The sequence below is a fragment of the Mustela lutreola genome, chromosome 1 (assembly GCF_030435805.1).
Source record: "Mustela lutreola isolate mMusLut2 chromosome 1, mMusLut2.pri, whole genome shotgun sequence".
In the NCBI taxonomy this organism is placed as follows: domain Eukaryota; kingdom Metazoa; phylum Chordata; class Mammalia; order Carnivora; family Mustelidae; genus Mustela; species Mustela lutreola.
The window spans coordinates 128,665,659-128,681,016 of NC_081290.1; the positions used below are offsets into that span (position 1 = coordinate 128,665,659).

At 36.3% G+C, this 15,358-nt stretch overlaps 1 protein-coding gene and 1 long non-coding RNA gene across 4 annotated transcripts in view; one reads left to right on the forward strand and one right to left on the reverse strand.

Annotated features, from left to right (window-relative positions):
* LOC131831770 (uncharacterized) overlaps window positions 1-15,358 on the forward strand; it is a 51,561-nt gene that overhangs the window by 21,588 nt on the left and 14,615 nt on the right. Inside the window, exon 2 of the long non-coding RNA XR_009353795.1 lies at window positions 13,886-13,988. This is a non-coding gene — a long non-coding RNA (uncharacterized LOC131831770). The remainder of the gene's footprint in view (window positions 1-13,885; window positions 13,989-15,358) is intronic.
* The window catches only part of GASK1B (golgi associated kinase 1B), a 50,197-nt gene that overhangs the window by 7,252 nt on the left and 27,587 nt on the right, over window positions 1-15,358 (reverse strand). The gene's annotated exons all lie outside the window — the stretch shown is intronic.

Genomic DNA, 15,358 nt, shown 5'->3' on the forward strand with positions numbered 1-15,358 from the left:
AAATTTCAATTATTTCTCTTTCTCTGTTTTTACAGATCTTGTGGAGCTAGCCACACTTAAGAGGTCAACTGCTCAATAAGGAATGCAGAAAGTGTAGTACCAAAAAGATAAAAGAAAGTGTAGTACCAAAATTTAGCCTACTTTGAAATGATGATTCATTCATTCATTCATTCATCCAACAAATTTTTTGACCGTCTCCCATCCATCAGTGGGGTAAGGCACCAAGACAAATATTGCCCATGCTCAGTACCACCACACCATCACTACTCCCGGAGGAAAATGAAGTGGTCATTTAATTTTGCCTTCCTACCACAGCAAACTTTAAGAACTGGACAAATGACCTTTGTCTCTGTTTTCTGCACATAAGTGAACTTTGTATCAAATAGCATATCTTGAGAAACAGGGATTATAAAAGAGGTCAGCCTAAGCCAATTTTCTGTGACATTTATATAAAACCAGTCACATGGGACAAGGGTGGTTAGTGAGCCAAGAAGCATTTGGATAATGCAGAGGATACAAGCAACCTACAGATAAAGGGAGGACTGTCTGGATTGGTTCCAGACAACTGATCCATGGGGCTATAAGTCTAAGCAATGATTTATCCAAAATGTCACTTAGGCTGACTGCAGAGAACAGTAAGTTCCCACTCTGGTTAAAGTGTCTTTGTCTGACATGAGCACAGGGGTTGCCCAAAGGTAAGCAAGAGTGACCCAAGCAAATCACTATAGGTTAAATGAAAAAAAGCACAAATGAGAACTATAAGAAAAAATTATTGAATCTTTTCACTTCAAACAATTTGATCCACTTTGTGTAGTACCTTGACTTCCTTTGAATATAAGAGAAATCAAGTGACGTAAAGAGATTGCATCTGATTGCCAATTATTTAAGATCAGGGAGTCAGGGAGAATATGAAAAATAATCCTTCTAGAAGCTGCTTCTCATCCAATTTCCCCTCTTTTATAATTCCCAAAGAATCTCTATACCATGCTCCAACATCATCATATGCTTATAACCTGTCATAATGGCATTATATAATAGAAAAAAAAACCATAAATCCTATTTAATTTTGACCACAACATTCAAGGTCTGTTACAAAGGATAAATGGTAGGCATTTTAGTTTTAATGATTAATCTATCAACCGCTTAATAAATGGTACCCCGAACCCTGAGCTTTTTCTTCATTGTTGATTTCATATCAGTGAAGAAAAGACTAAGAATTATAGCTACATTTCTGTTGTTTCTACAAAAAAGCCATGAGTCAAAAATATTAATGTTAAATAATAAGCTCTTCAGAGTCCAAATATCAACTCTCAGTACTCCTATAAATATTATACTTTTCTATTTTTAAACTACAAGAAAACATTAAAAGTTAGAGGTGGAAAAGACCGATTTAGGTCATTTTTTTTATTGCCTTCCCAGCATTAGATTGTTTCCTACAGTGTATTTTTAAAGTGCTTTGTCTGATCTAATTTTGAATCACTCAACAGTCTGTGATGATTTCACCACTTCCCTGACAGACTGTTATGCTATTCAAGTCTAACAGACCTTATTATTAAAAATGGGTGTGTGTTCGGCTCAGCTTCTTGTCCAGAAAATGTTCACCGCCCCCTTTTATTTGGACGTACATGTGAAGTTGGTAGGTGTATGTTAATACATGTTGAGTGTGTGTGGGGTGGTGTGAGTGTGTACACCTACAAATATAGAATCAGGTTGCAAGGCTTCAAATAATCTGGGTTTCTCTTCATTTTTCTTATCCTTTAAGTAAAGTAAATTATGTCTTTGTATTATTGTCCTTGTCTAGCAGGGGCTTAAGTAGCTCTTAAATCTTATTTTCTCAGAATTTTGTTTGTAGTCTTCCTTTTGAATTCACATTCACTATACCAAAAATAATTTGACCACAAAACCATAATCCACTCCCTTAAATTCAGTGCCATATTGCTAGGCATTTAATTTAGTTATATATTGAATTTATTTCTGCTTACTTCCAAGGGAGTTTATCAATTTTTTTAAAGCCTAATAAAGCATATCCTAGATAGCTGTGAATCTATAATATGGTTTTAATATATATTTTTTGGCTCACATAGTAAAACTATCATTTCATTTAACTACCACATAATTAATCACTATTGTTCACATCTATGGGTCTATATACTTAGATAATTCTCCTACAAAGAAGACTCATTGGGGGTAAATCTTACCAGTTAAGCGATTGTGAGTATTGATCATCATTATTGCAACTTATTCAAATTCACAACCTCTCACTCTTTAAAACAAGGAAAATCTTTTACAGAAGTAATCTTCTAGATTACTACCAATCATCATTTTCCATAAAATTGCTCTTTCCTCTTTTAGGAAAATATATATTTTCAATGTTTACCTAACTAAAATTATACTCAGAAAAATCCAGGTGTTCCAGCCAAATTTTTTGTTGTTGTTGTTGGGAATATTTTTAGATACACTGCCTTCTTCTAAAATTCCTTTTTTTAATTCTATTTTTCCTTTTGGGGGTGTAACTTTTGCCTGCATGAAAAAAGTATCTTTTGAGTGACTCAGTTAAGTCACTAAACAAGGATGTCTCTGCTGCACTGACCAGCTCTCCAAAGCCCCATAAGAATCTATAGAAATCCAATGACTTTCCACCCTTTTGCACACCACCCATTCTAGCTGTGTCTTCAAAAAGTGGGTCTATCAAAGCAATGGCTTCATAGCTTCTTTTTCCTCAAAGCAATGAAATTAAATAACTAATTTCAGGCAATGTCTGAACAAAAGCAAGAAAAAAATATTCTAAGAGTGCTGCTAATATTAATGAAAAACACAAGAGCAGTCATCTACTGAGTGTTTAGTATGTGCCAGGAACTGTACACTTAATGCTTTACATGTATCATTGCATGCCTGCCAACAGTCCTGTATGAATGAAGCAAGTGAAGAACAAGGAGGCTGGTTGACTGACCCAAGGTCCCTCATTTCATAAAAGATAGAACTTGGGATTCTAACCCAGATATTCATGCCCTTCTCCATTCTGATAATCTCTCTCACATGCAGCCAATGTGGTGGGGGGAAAAAAAAAAAAAAAGCAAGTGCACTTGTATAGAATACTAAATTACTGAATGTCACTACATTCAGTAAATACTGGTTATAAAATTTCAGCAGAAATACAAAAAACTGCAGTTCAGGTAAAAACACATGAAGGAGAGGATGTTACGGTTGTGTTTTGAGGGACAGGAAGTATTAACTAAAAAATAGACAAAAGCATGAAGGTAGGCAATCAAAAGACATCTTTTTTTTTTTTTTTTAAAGATTTTATTTATTTATTTGACAGAGAGAGAGATCACAAGTAGGCAGAGAGGCAGGCAGAGAGAGAGGAAGGGAAGCAGGCTCCCTGCTGAGCAGAGAGCCCGATGCGGGACTCGATCCCAAGACCCTGAGATCATGACCTGAGCCGAAGGCAGCGGCTTAACACACTGAGCCACCCAGGCGCCCTCAAAAGACATCTTTAGAAGAACTGAGAGTACATGAGACCAGTGCTTCTCAGAATGTCTGTAGTGAAAGACCAGGGGTTTTTGTTTTTTTCTTTCCTTCAGCCCCACAATCTATATGGATTGTTGTTTGTTAAATGATACTGATAATTATAGTAATAATAATTATAATAATAATTTATTACTAGAGAAATAAAATACAAAATACCAGCCAAATATTTGAATCAACAGATGAAATTCCCCTACCAAATGGCCATCAAAGTTTCTAAGTGCTTATTTGCAATTTTTGTACTTGTCATGGACTAATAAATTGGCAGGTTGAGTCACTCAAAATGAGTCACATTTTAAGTAGGGTAATGCAGGACAGTTCTGTCGAGGATTAGGGGAACATGAAGGCAAGTAGCAGAGCAAAAGGTGGATAAAAGTATTGTACCCAATAGGGAAAGCCAAATTTCTGAAGGGTCTTCAATTTTCACTATCATTTTCTCAAATAGAGCTGGAAGGAAGGTAAAAACAAGGGAGCAGGGCATCAGAGGGAAATGTTAAAAAGAACAAAAACTGAAGGTAATCAAGACAGAGTGTAGTTGGAAGCTGAAGAGAGAGGAAAATGAAGATGTTCCTCCTCACATAGATTAGAAATTCCCCCGATCCAAATATTTTTCTCATTCAACTCTTTTAGTTAAATTACATAACCCTGTAGATTTTTCTACTACCGTTTTTGTACACCTCTTTAAAGGTCTCAGTGAGCATATGTGTGTAGGTATGTGTGCATTTCTGGTTGGTGAGTCAATATCTTAAGATCTCACCATCTCTTTTCAGGCCATTTGTTTTTATCCACTTAAAATTCGTACTTTTACAAAGAAAACTGTATTTTTAAAGAGAAAGTTTAAAGAATGTAATAACATGTAGTAAGTAGAAGTTAACAGTTTACCATAGCAACTCATCCAATACTTGGCACATAGTAGGCACTTGATAAGTGTGTATTATAAAAAGAACCCCGGAGAGTTGGTATTCACTGTGAATTTCGCTATTTGCAAAACTCCTTCAAAACCCTGTTTTCTACTGGGAAGAATCAAATACAAAATAATGGTGGCAAAGGAAGACATGGGTCTTTTTTAAAGTAGCATCCAGTGAATGAAGGGGGAAAAAAAAAATTGAAAGGGAGCAAAAGATGGAACTGCCTGTGCTTGCCATTTCTCTTGGTTGGCTCCCTTATTTGGATTTAATTTCACTAACCATGGACCAGAAACTGCTATATCCCACAGACAGTCTGCCCTAACACCTTGCCAGTACTAGGCATTTCATAAATACATAACAAGCAGATGGGACAGAAAAGCAATAGGGCATCCTTTTGTATAATTAACAGTTTCCTGGAATATTCCTTTGATTCCCAGTTATCTCACTGTCCAATGAGATAATTTGTCTTTAGAAAGCTTGTTTTGTCATTTTGTCAAATTATCATTTGTTTTTAGGAAATGCATGGAGGAGGGGAAGTCTTATTGTCTCATTTTCAACAATTAACTTATTTCAAAAAGGCATAAAGACAGTGAGGATCACAACTAGTATCAGCCCTACCCTAGGTACAGAAAAACACGGAAACATATAGACTTACTTATTTATATGCTAATAACACATAATTAGAAAAGCCTTGTATGTGAATGTGTCTTGATGTGAATTTGTGTACTGTTACCAGCGAAACTAGATGGATCCCTGTAGTCTAATGAATGTATAAAGGTAGACCAGATCATAGAGAAGAGCAACCTCAAACAAATCCCATAGTCCCCAGGGTACTTGTTAATACAGACTTAGTGTCTTACCTTGCTCTATACAAGCAAAAGCAAAAGTGTTCTCAGCAGCCTGTACCTGTATCACTTGGGAACTCTCACCTCATAAAATAACAGATTTCATTTTTGTTCTTTGCTGCCATGGCAACGGGTGCCCATTAAATTACTCTGCATGTAAATGTGACTAGCAAAATATCTGATGAACACTAAGAAAAGTAAAAATAGTTCTCAATATATATACCTAACAATGGCCGTAGGCTCACTTTTGCCTCTGCCTCTGGAAAGAAGAGTCATTTGCTCTATACTACTCAGTCTCTAGAATTCCACATTTAAAAATATCTATCAATATGAACCAATTCAATGCAGCATGTCTAGTTTCTTCCAAGTTACTGAATCGTAAGTTAAGATGGAATAGTATTTCTTTATGCAGAAGTAAAAACATGTTTAATGCTATGATATATTTGGATCTATTTCTATAAATGCAATGTTTAGAACCCAGATACTGTACCTCTGAATAAGTACCAAAAGTCAAACATCATTCTGCCCCAGAAAGACTAAAGAGAGTCACCAGACAAATGATAATCTATTTTTAGAGAAAGAAAATCCACAATCTGTAATTTGCACAAGTAGAGCTGCATGGAAATAGACTCTGCCAAAGGCACACCCATTTTCCTGTAAAAACTTATAAAGAAAACTAAGAGAAATAATTTTTACATTTTATAAAGTTCTGATTTATGAAATGGGTTTATATTAAACAAAGAAAATTAAAACAAGAATAATATAAGTAAAATGTTTAAAAAGTGCCTTCTTTTGAGGATATGAAACACCATTTTTAACAATTTAATATTAAATAGGGTTGTAAACACTTAAGATTACATATACTTATAGCTGAGGTAAATACTGTCACTAAAAACTTTCTTTCCTTGACTTGACTATATTAACTTTCAGTATTCTCATGAAATTTCTATCACTCTTATTTTCCCCTAAATGTAGTATTTTACTATAAGGATATTGGCAAAAATAAGATAATCTAAATGACTAGGCAAAAACGCAATTGTGATTATAGTGACAAAGTTCCTTCGCTTGATGTCACTTTTGTCAGGCTCCTGAACCTTTCTCCTAGGCCCATCTAGGCACTTCCATATACAATCCAGTTTTAGCAAGTCAGTTTAACCAGAACCCTGCCACCATTGATATATGATCGCATTCATCTTCCACTGGCCCCCAGGGATATGTCTGATTGCCCTGGTCGGTCTTCAGCAAGAATCTGGTTAGACCAGTTAAACCAGACCTCCTCTTAATCCTGGCACTTCCTCTTCATAATTTGCCTTCCCACTGACCCCATGCTGTATTCAGGGCGGAGCCCAGTCTCTCTCTCCCACTGGAATATCCCATTACAGTGGTCCCTATACCTACAACCATTATCACCAATAAAGTCTTCTTTGACTGTCTTTACCAATGTCACTGACTATTTCTTCAACAATGATTAACAAAATCTAATATAATATATCTAAAAGCTATTTAAACTTGGGGTGCCTGGGTGGCTCAGTGGGTTAAAGCCTCTGCCTTCCGCTCAGGTCATGATCCCAGGGTTCTGGGATCGAGCCCCGCATGGGGCTCTCTGCTCAGCAGGGACCCTGCTTCCTCCTCTTTCTCTGCCTACCTCTCAGCCTACTTGTAATCTCTGCCTGTCAAATAAATAAATAAAATCTTTAAAAAAAAAAAAGCTATTTAAACTTATATCTTTCAATGGAAATTGGTTCTCTTTATAAAAAGCTAACTAATTCTGACAGACTGATTATTCTCTGGTTATTGAAAAATAAGTAATACTTGAGAGTAGAATGGTGGTTTCCAGGGGCTGGGAAGTGAGGAAATGAACAGATGTTGGTAAAAGGGTACAAGCTTTTAGTTGCCAGTTGGGTAAAATCTGAGGATCAGACCATGGTTAATAATATTGTATTGTATACTTTAAATTTGCAGAGAAGATCTTAAGCATTCTCTCCCACACACATACAAAAGGTAACTATGTGAGGTGACAGGCGTTTAGTTACCTTGATTGTGGTAAATATTTCACATGTATACAAACATCAGATCACCACACTCTACACTTTAAGTATATACAGTTGTGTTTGTCAAGTATACTTCAATAGAACTGGAAATAAAACTAAATAAAGTTGAGTTTCGACCTTTTTCAAAGATTACTGCTACATGCACTTACATACTTACAGAAGTTCCCATTTGAAGACAGATTTGTTTTAATTCTCTTTAGGATAGCAAGTAGCTATAAAGTAAGCCCTTTATGCAGCTTCGATACAAAAATCCCAGGATACTGCTAACTCACTTTACATTATAAAGTTTCTAATTATCAAAATAACCCAAAGGGACATACATCATCTTTTCCCACATTACAAGTAAGGAAAAAATTCAAAGATGGTAAGTAACTTGCCCAAGGAGACAAAACTAGTGTATGATGCGAACTTCTACCAACTTCTGCCTGACTCATCACAATGCCTTCCAGGGTAGAAAAGACAAGCTTTTTGCTTTCATGAAGATCACAGTTTGATGCTTCTAAGTATGATGCACTGTGCCTGATCCATCATGTTTTACAGAGTGCACGTACTCAAAAACTGTCTGTTGAAAAAATGAAAGAATGAATATGGGCATCGCTCAGCTCACCCACTCAAACCTATCTAATGCAGAGAGCTAACTGCCAAAAGACCTCTCATTAGGCCAGACCTCCATGTTTTCTACTACCCGTTTTCTTGTAAGAAGCTCAGAATCTTCAAATCAAAATCACAGAATCTTAGAATCACAGAGATGTGATACCTTTGACGTTATGAGCTACTATTTGGACAAAGGGAAGTTTTTTTCAGAAAAATCACCCAGGCCCTGCTTCTCAAATGTTTTTTAAGTATCTCTGACACATAGAGTTATTGAAGACACCAAAAAGGATGAATTCATGTGAGCTAGTTATTATATAGAAATTAAACCTGAAAAAATAACTTGTTACGTATATTTAAAAATAACACTGACCCATCCATTAAACGTTAACATACTTTTAAAGAAATTGATGTACTTTCCAACAAAATAATAAGAGAAATGAAATTGTTCTTCCAAGTAAAAATGATGTTTAATGAAAAAAAGCAGCTGGTTCAGCTCACAAGTCAAACTACTGCCTAAGTAGTTCTCCTCCAGGCAACTACCACACTATGGGAGGCATTAGGAGTGCCTTTGGCATTCTTTCTGTGTTATCACACAGAATTTTTATTTTTTCCATTTTTAAATTTTTTTATTTTATTTATTTAATAATAATTTAATTTATTTATTCGAGAGAGAGAAACAGGAGGAGCAGAGAGAGAGGGAGAGAGAATCTCAAGCTGACACAGAGCTCAATCTCACAACCCTGAGATCGTGACCAGATCTGAAACCAAGAGTCAGACACTTAACTGACTGTACCACCAAGGTTCCCCTCAAGCAGAATTTTTTAAAAGATTTTATTTATGTATTTGACAGAGAGAGAGAAAGATCACAAGTAGGCAGAGAGGTAGGCAGAGAGGGGGAAGCAGGCTCCCTGCTGAGCAGAGAAGCTGATGCAGGCTCGATCCCACAACCCCGAGATCATGACCTGAGCCGAAGGCAGAGGCTTAAACCCACTGAGCCACCCAGGCGCCCCTCAAACAGAATTTTTAAAAGATGCATACTTACAGGTACAGATTTAAGAAAATTAATAGTTTTACTACTTTATCAAGGACATTCTTAGTGAATCAGGCATATTTTACATGTACTTTTTCACATGAGCACAGTGGCAATGAAAGGTAGGACAGGTATTGGTATAATGTAACGCCAGTTTTGATTCATGCTAAGGCACCAACAAGTTTACCCCACTACTGCAAACATCAACATAGAGGGGTAAAAAAGCAAAAACTGGCTTAACATCATTATGGGAATAGTGTTGACCTCATGGATCCTCTGAAATGGCAAAAAAAAAAAAAAAAAAAAAAAAAGACATCACCCCAAACAGTCCTATTCAGTAATAATTTTTTGAGCTCCATTTTCTCTTAGTTATCTATGTTCATTAAATAACTTGAATATGGTTGACAAGAAGATGGAACCAATAGAATCTTTATGAACCACCTCTCACTTAATCCTCTCTGAGTCTACTTTGTCGGGCAAAATTATTTTTAAAGTAAATCTTCTAAAAATAATTATATCAAAAAATATCTATATTGAGGCCAGATGAATATATGCCTGCCCTCTCAGGTACTCCTATGAAAATACTAGTGTATTAAGTTATCCATGGTTTTTTATTTGCTTCCTGGAGGATTTATCGAAGTCTGAGGCTTAGATCTCCTGTTTTCGAACATAGCATTTAAGGTTGGTTTCAAACTGTCTGTGGTTCAATGGCATAGGATTAATGGGGAAGCCAATCCCACAGATAGCTCAAAGGATACATTAAACAATCTCTGAATATCAAAAGGTGGTTAGGGAATCACACAGACTTCCTCAAATCCCTGATCTTTCTCCCCCAGCTATCTATACATCAAGATTTAGGACTGAGACATAGTAACTATGCACTACTCAATTTCAGCAGAGTTTATAAATTCCATGGCAAGTGCTGAAATAAGCTAAAATGTGTATCCTTAAATAACATATACTGTGTTTTTGATTAATAATTAAATTAGAATTGACCCATGAATGCTCATTAGGTTGTCACTTAGCAATATGAAGTTCATGAATATAACTTATTTGACCATTTTCCCCCTTTGATTCAGAATGATAAAAGAGCAAAGATTATGTGAACCAATTTCCTAGTCCATGTTTTATGCAAATAAGGCTTTAGTATAATCAATGCCAGAAATCTCTGAGAATAAATACTAGAGAGTAGGTTCTAAAAGCTTCTAAGTTAGAAGCCAATGTCTGAGGAACTTATACGCTCCTTACAGGAGCGATGTGCTTTGAGACACAGGGAAGTCTTAACGAGAAGTGGATCAGTGTACAGAGAAACACATTCTTGTTGTAAAGGCCAAAAAGCCATGCCTCTGTGATAAACCAGGGTCAGTATGGCTAGACAATTGTTTTTCTTTGATGTTGCCTCCATGAAAAATCAAATAAATAGCTTTGATGCTGTGAAGAGAATGTAGTTTCTAAAAGTCAGACCTCCACAAGAGCCATGATGTCAAAGCCCAGAACAGAGGCTCACAGGCCACTGCCTTTGTGTTTACTTTCTCAATCCTATCATATTCTTGTAGAAAATTTTTAGCAGCAGACGTACATTCCACTTAACGGCCATAAAAAGCGAAACTATTTGCCTTTTGAAATACAGGCCAATATAATTCTACTGTTGGTTTCCTAATCTCCCCAAGGTTTTGAGAAGGCCTAACTGTTAAGGGAACAAGGTACAATCTAGCAGGTCAGTTTCTTCATAGAAGGGGGGGTTTCACAGACTTCCTACATCAGACTCTCTTTGGAAGAGAGGATTCTGAAGGAGCAAACATGTGTAAATGGGATGTATTCCATGAATAATCAAAGGGGAATTGGCTGTGTGGATTAACCAAGAGGACATCTGGAAAGGAATCACACTGAGAAACAAGAGTACAATAGTTCCCAGGCATAGAAATGACATCGTGTCAGACTCAAAGCCAAGTCACAAAATCTCACATGATGACTGAGCCTCACAGATTGATTTGGAATTGTCTAGACAGAACACAGCAATTCTTCAAGTTAGTTCAATTTAACTGAATCCCATGAGCAGTGTACTGTTTGCTTATAAATCCTGATTTTTGTTTATAAATTATAATAAAAAGTACTAAGCTATGAGAACAGGAAAAAGAACAAAAGATTATAAAGTAAACTATCTAAATAAAACACCTACGAGGCCAAGCAAAGTCTTTCATATGGTGTCAAAGTAGCCAGAAGCAATAAATAAATGCTCTAAGGTATTTGTTATATTAAGATGCTGTTTCAATCTAAGGAAAACTTTCTTGGCTATTGCCTTGCAGACCTATGTTCTCAGGAATAGAACCTCCCTAATATCTACCTCCTACAACATCCCTTTTACTGGCATCATAAAACCACAGCCTGCCTAAACCCTGCTTCTCTCTAACTGGTAAAAGGACAAGAGTAGCATGTGGCCAACGGCACTTAATGTATTTAAGTTTTTAAAAACACACAAATATCTACTTACTATGCACGTAAGATTCCTTTAAAATTGGGTGAATGAATCACTTATGACAGTGACCATTTATTCGAGAAAGTGCAGGAAGGGGACTTGAAGAGATGGTCAAAGGGGAGTTTAACTGATTTTTAATGTGTTAGGGTTTCTAAAGTAAATTATAAAAGCAAATACGCAAAAATAACAACAACAAAAAATTAACAGTATAATCCTAGAACGTAGAAACATGGTATTTGTTATGTTAGTCTTTGTTCTTTAAGTTTTGGGGGATTTGTTATTGTTTTATGTTTCAACAAAGGAACTAGAGATCTTGAGGAACAGAATCTCAGAATATAATCCCAACTAGCTTCCCAGATTCTGTATGGTAAGAACCCTGCAGTTAACAAACATATAAGAATGTATTCTCTGAAATGCCCTCATCTCTGCAAAAATGACAGCCCTTTATCCCAATTTGACCTGAATGGCTGGTCCATAGAAACAACATTATATGATCTCATGATTCCCTACATAGTACAATACGCTATAATGAGTAGCTCTTTACTGCAGAAAATTCACAGAGAAACAGACATGAACCCTACTCTAAGGACCTGCAGATTTGGAGATTCAAAAAATCACAGCTATGTGTGCATATATACATTCAAATTCTTGTAAATAGGGTGATTCTAGATGAGATCTCTGCTGATCTATTGAGTACTTTCCATCTGCCAGTACCTTGGTCCATTTGGACTGCTACAATTATACAATTAAAAATAAAATAACAAGGGCGCCTGGGTGGCTCAGTGGATTAAGCCACTGCCTTCGGCTCAGGTCATGGTCTCAGGGTCCTGGGATCGAGCCCCGCATCTGCCTCAGCATTCCTGCTGAGCAGAGAGCCTGCTTCCCCTTCTCTCTCTGCCTGATCTGACTCTCTGCCTACTTGTGATCTCTCTCTCTCTCTGTCAAATAAATAAATAAATACAAACAAAAAATACATCATGGTCTGTGCTGAGAGGTTAGGATCCAGTGTCTTCAACAACCACCACCCTCTCTCCTTAAAAAAAAAAAAAAAAAAAAAAAAAATTAAAATAAATAAATAAATAAATAAAATAACATAGACTGGGTAATTTATAAACAATATTTATTTCTCATGGTTCTGGAGGCTGGAAGTATGAGATCAAGGTGCCAACACAGTCTGTTTTTCGTAAAGGCCCCCTTCCCAATAGCAAACTGGCAACATCTCACTCTGTCCCTACCTGGTAGATGAAACTAGGGAACTCTGTCAGGCCTCTTTGACAAGGTACTAATCCCACTCATGAAAGCTTTGTCTTCAGGAGCTAGTCACCTCTTAAAGCCACCCTCCCATACCCCACCTTGGGGGCTAAAATTCAATGTATGAATTTTGGTGAGACACAAACATTCAGACCATAGGCAGCCAGATATCATGATAAACATTTCACGTGATAAAGATTTTATTTCATATCAATCTCCAAGTGAAGTGAGATCATTCTCCATTTCAGTAATAAAGAAATCAAAGCTCAGAGATTATGAACTTGTCCTAGATTACAGACTGGACTATTGAAGAAGCTGGGATATGAATCGAGCCTTACAACAATCAATGCTGTTGTTTTATTTCTGTTGCATATCCCTTTATGATTCTGTGTTGTTGCCCTCTGATTTTAATGTATTGAAAACTTGTGAACATTTTTTAAATTATGTTAGATATTCAGAGGAAAGAGGGAGCTTAATATGATTGACTTGGTTCCAGAAGACTTTGCAGAGAAAGGATTTGACTGGAGTTTGAGGGCCAGGCTGCACATTAGATGGGGAAGTAGAATTGACTGGAGTTTGAGGGCCAGGCTACACATTAGATGGGGAAGTAGAAGCAGTGGTGAGTAATCTGTGGGAAAAGTGGGGGTGGAGGGTGCAACAGGCAGTGAGTAACCACAGCACACACACAAAGAGGCATACACAACCCTGAAGTTAACAAGCACGTACCTCCTTATGTGTTTGCTAACTACAGGGTTCTCAGTCTACAGTACTAAAATACCACAAAAGATCATGGCTGATGAGCAGATGAGGACAGAAAGGAAGTTACAAGGTCACGTTATGGTGTTTCTTCAATGGTAACATTTCTCTATATAAGTTGTACCAGTAGACAACCAGGTTTTATATCAAATCTACCATGAAAGAACCAGGTAAGAGATGAAGGTAAGCTACTCCTTAGAGAAGTATTCCAAATAATAAATGAAGAAGTGATGAGAGTAGGAATACCCCCCATTTCTCAATGCCTAGTGAATGGATGGATCAACATTGAGCATCCATAGCTACTACTGTCACAAAAATGAAAGACCAACCATACATTATCTCTCCTAGTAGAGAAATATACCACCATCTACGTAAAAGTTTTGAAAAAACAAGTTAAATCTAAATTGTATCAAGTCTCTAAACTCCACACCAATGTCTATTGAATATAGGTGACAGGAAGACAAATAAAGACATCATGGAAGTAAAACCAGCAAACTCCAGAATCTAGAACTCTAGAAAACAAGGCGAATGCTTTCTTCAATAAGTAAACTGGTAAGGGGGGAAAAAAAAAAAAAAAAAGGGTGGGCGCAGAGTCTATACATTAAAAGACATATCAACTGATCACGAAGTGCAGGCTTTATTTTAATCCTGGTTCCAATAAACAAACTGAAATAATAAATAAGCAAGCAAGCAAATAAATAAATAAAGCATTTATTAGACAATTAAAAATTAGACCAGTTACTGGACATGTTACTGGAATTATAGCAAATTTTTCTTTTGGGTGTTATAATAGTTACATGCTTATGTTTTATTTTCTGGTGATCATAGCATGAGCCAAAGGCATACGCTTAACTGATTGAGCCATCCAGGTGTCCCTAATGCACTAAGGCACTTAAAATTTATTTTCCAGGGGTACCTGGGTGATTTGGATAGTTAAACGTCTGCTTTTGGCTTAGGTCTTTATGTTTGGGTCCTGGAATTGAGCCAGCAGCTGGCTCTTTGCTCAGTGGGGACTCTGCTTCTTTCTCTCCCTGCGCTTCTCACCCCTACCACTAATTCTCTCTCAAGTGAATAAATAAATTCTTTAAAAAAATTAAAATTAAAATTAGAAAAAATATTTTCCAATCAAATGGAACTTTTCAGAGTTTTTTGTTTGTTTGTTTTTTGTTTTTGTTTTTGTTTTTTGCAAGAAGCAATTAAAAAAATTTAAAGGAAAGTAGGAAAAATAAATTCAGCCATAGTTTACACAATAAGTTGAGTTGGGGAAGATAGAGACAAAGAGATCAGCCAGAAGTCTCTTACAACATCTGGACCTATATTGATAAGAGTTTGATTAGGATAGCATTAATAGGGAAGAAAAGGGAAACATAAGTGGAGTAATCCTGAGGAACTACAAAGTTTAGTGTATCTCAAAGAAGAGTCAAAGATTCAAAGATGATTCAAAAATATCTGACCTGACCAATTTTTAAAATAGTAATATCATGAGAAGGAACAGGTAAGTCAAGGGGGCAAATTGTCGGGGCATGAGGTGACAAATTTGCTTCTAGACATCAAGTATGAGAGACTGACATGACCATTTGTCATTTAAAGAGAAGTATTGTTTTGCCACATACGCATAAAAATGTTTTGTGCCCTCTCCAATCATGATGAATTATTTAAAAACAGTCATGAATTAAAGTTGTATAATCAAATAAATGAATAAAAATGTATGTCAGACCTCCTCAAACAAGGAAAATGACCCAAAATCTTCCTTAATAAACATACTTTCTTGGCATAGGTTAGCCATTTCTTCTATATCTTTTTCTCTGCAAAAATCTCTTGTGTTCTCTGATACAGAAGCAAATCTGTAAACTTCTTTTACATCACCTCCTCTGTCTCTATCTAAACATAGCTGCCCAGTAAACACCAGCTTTTCTGGCCAA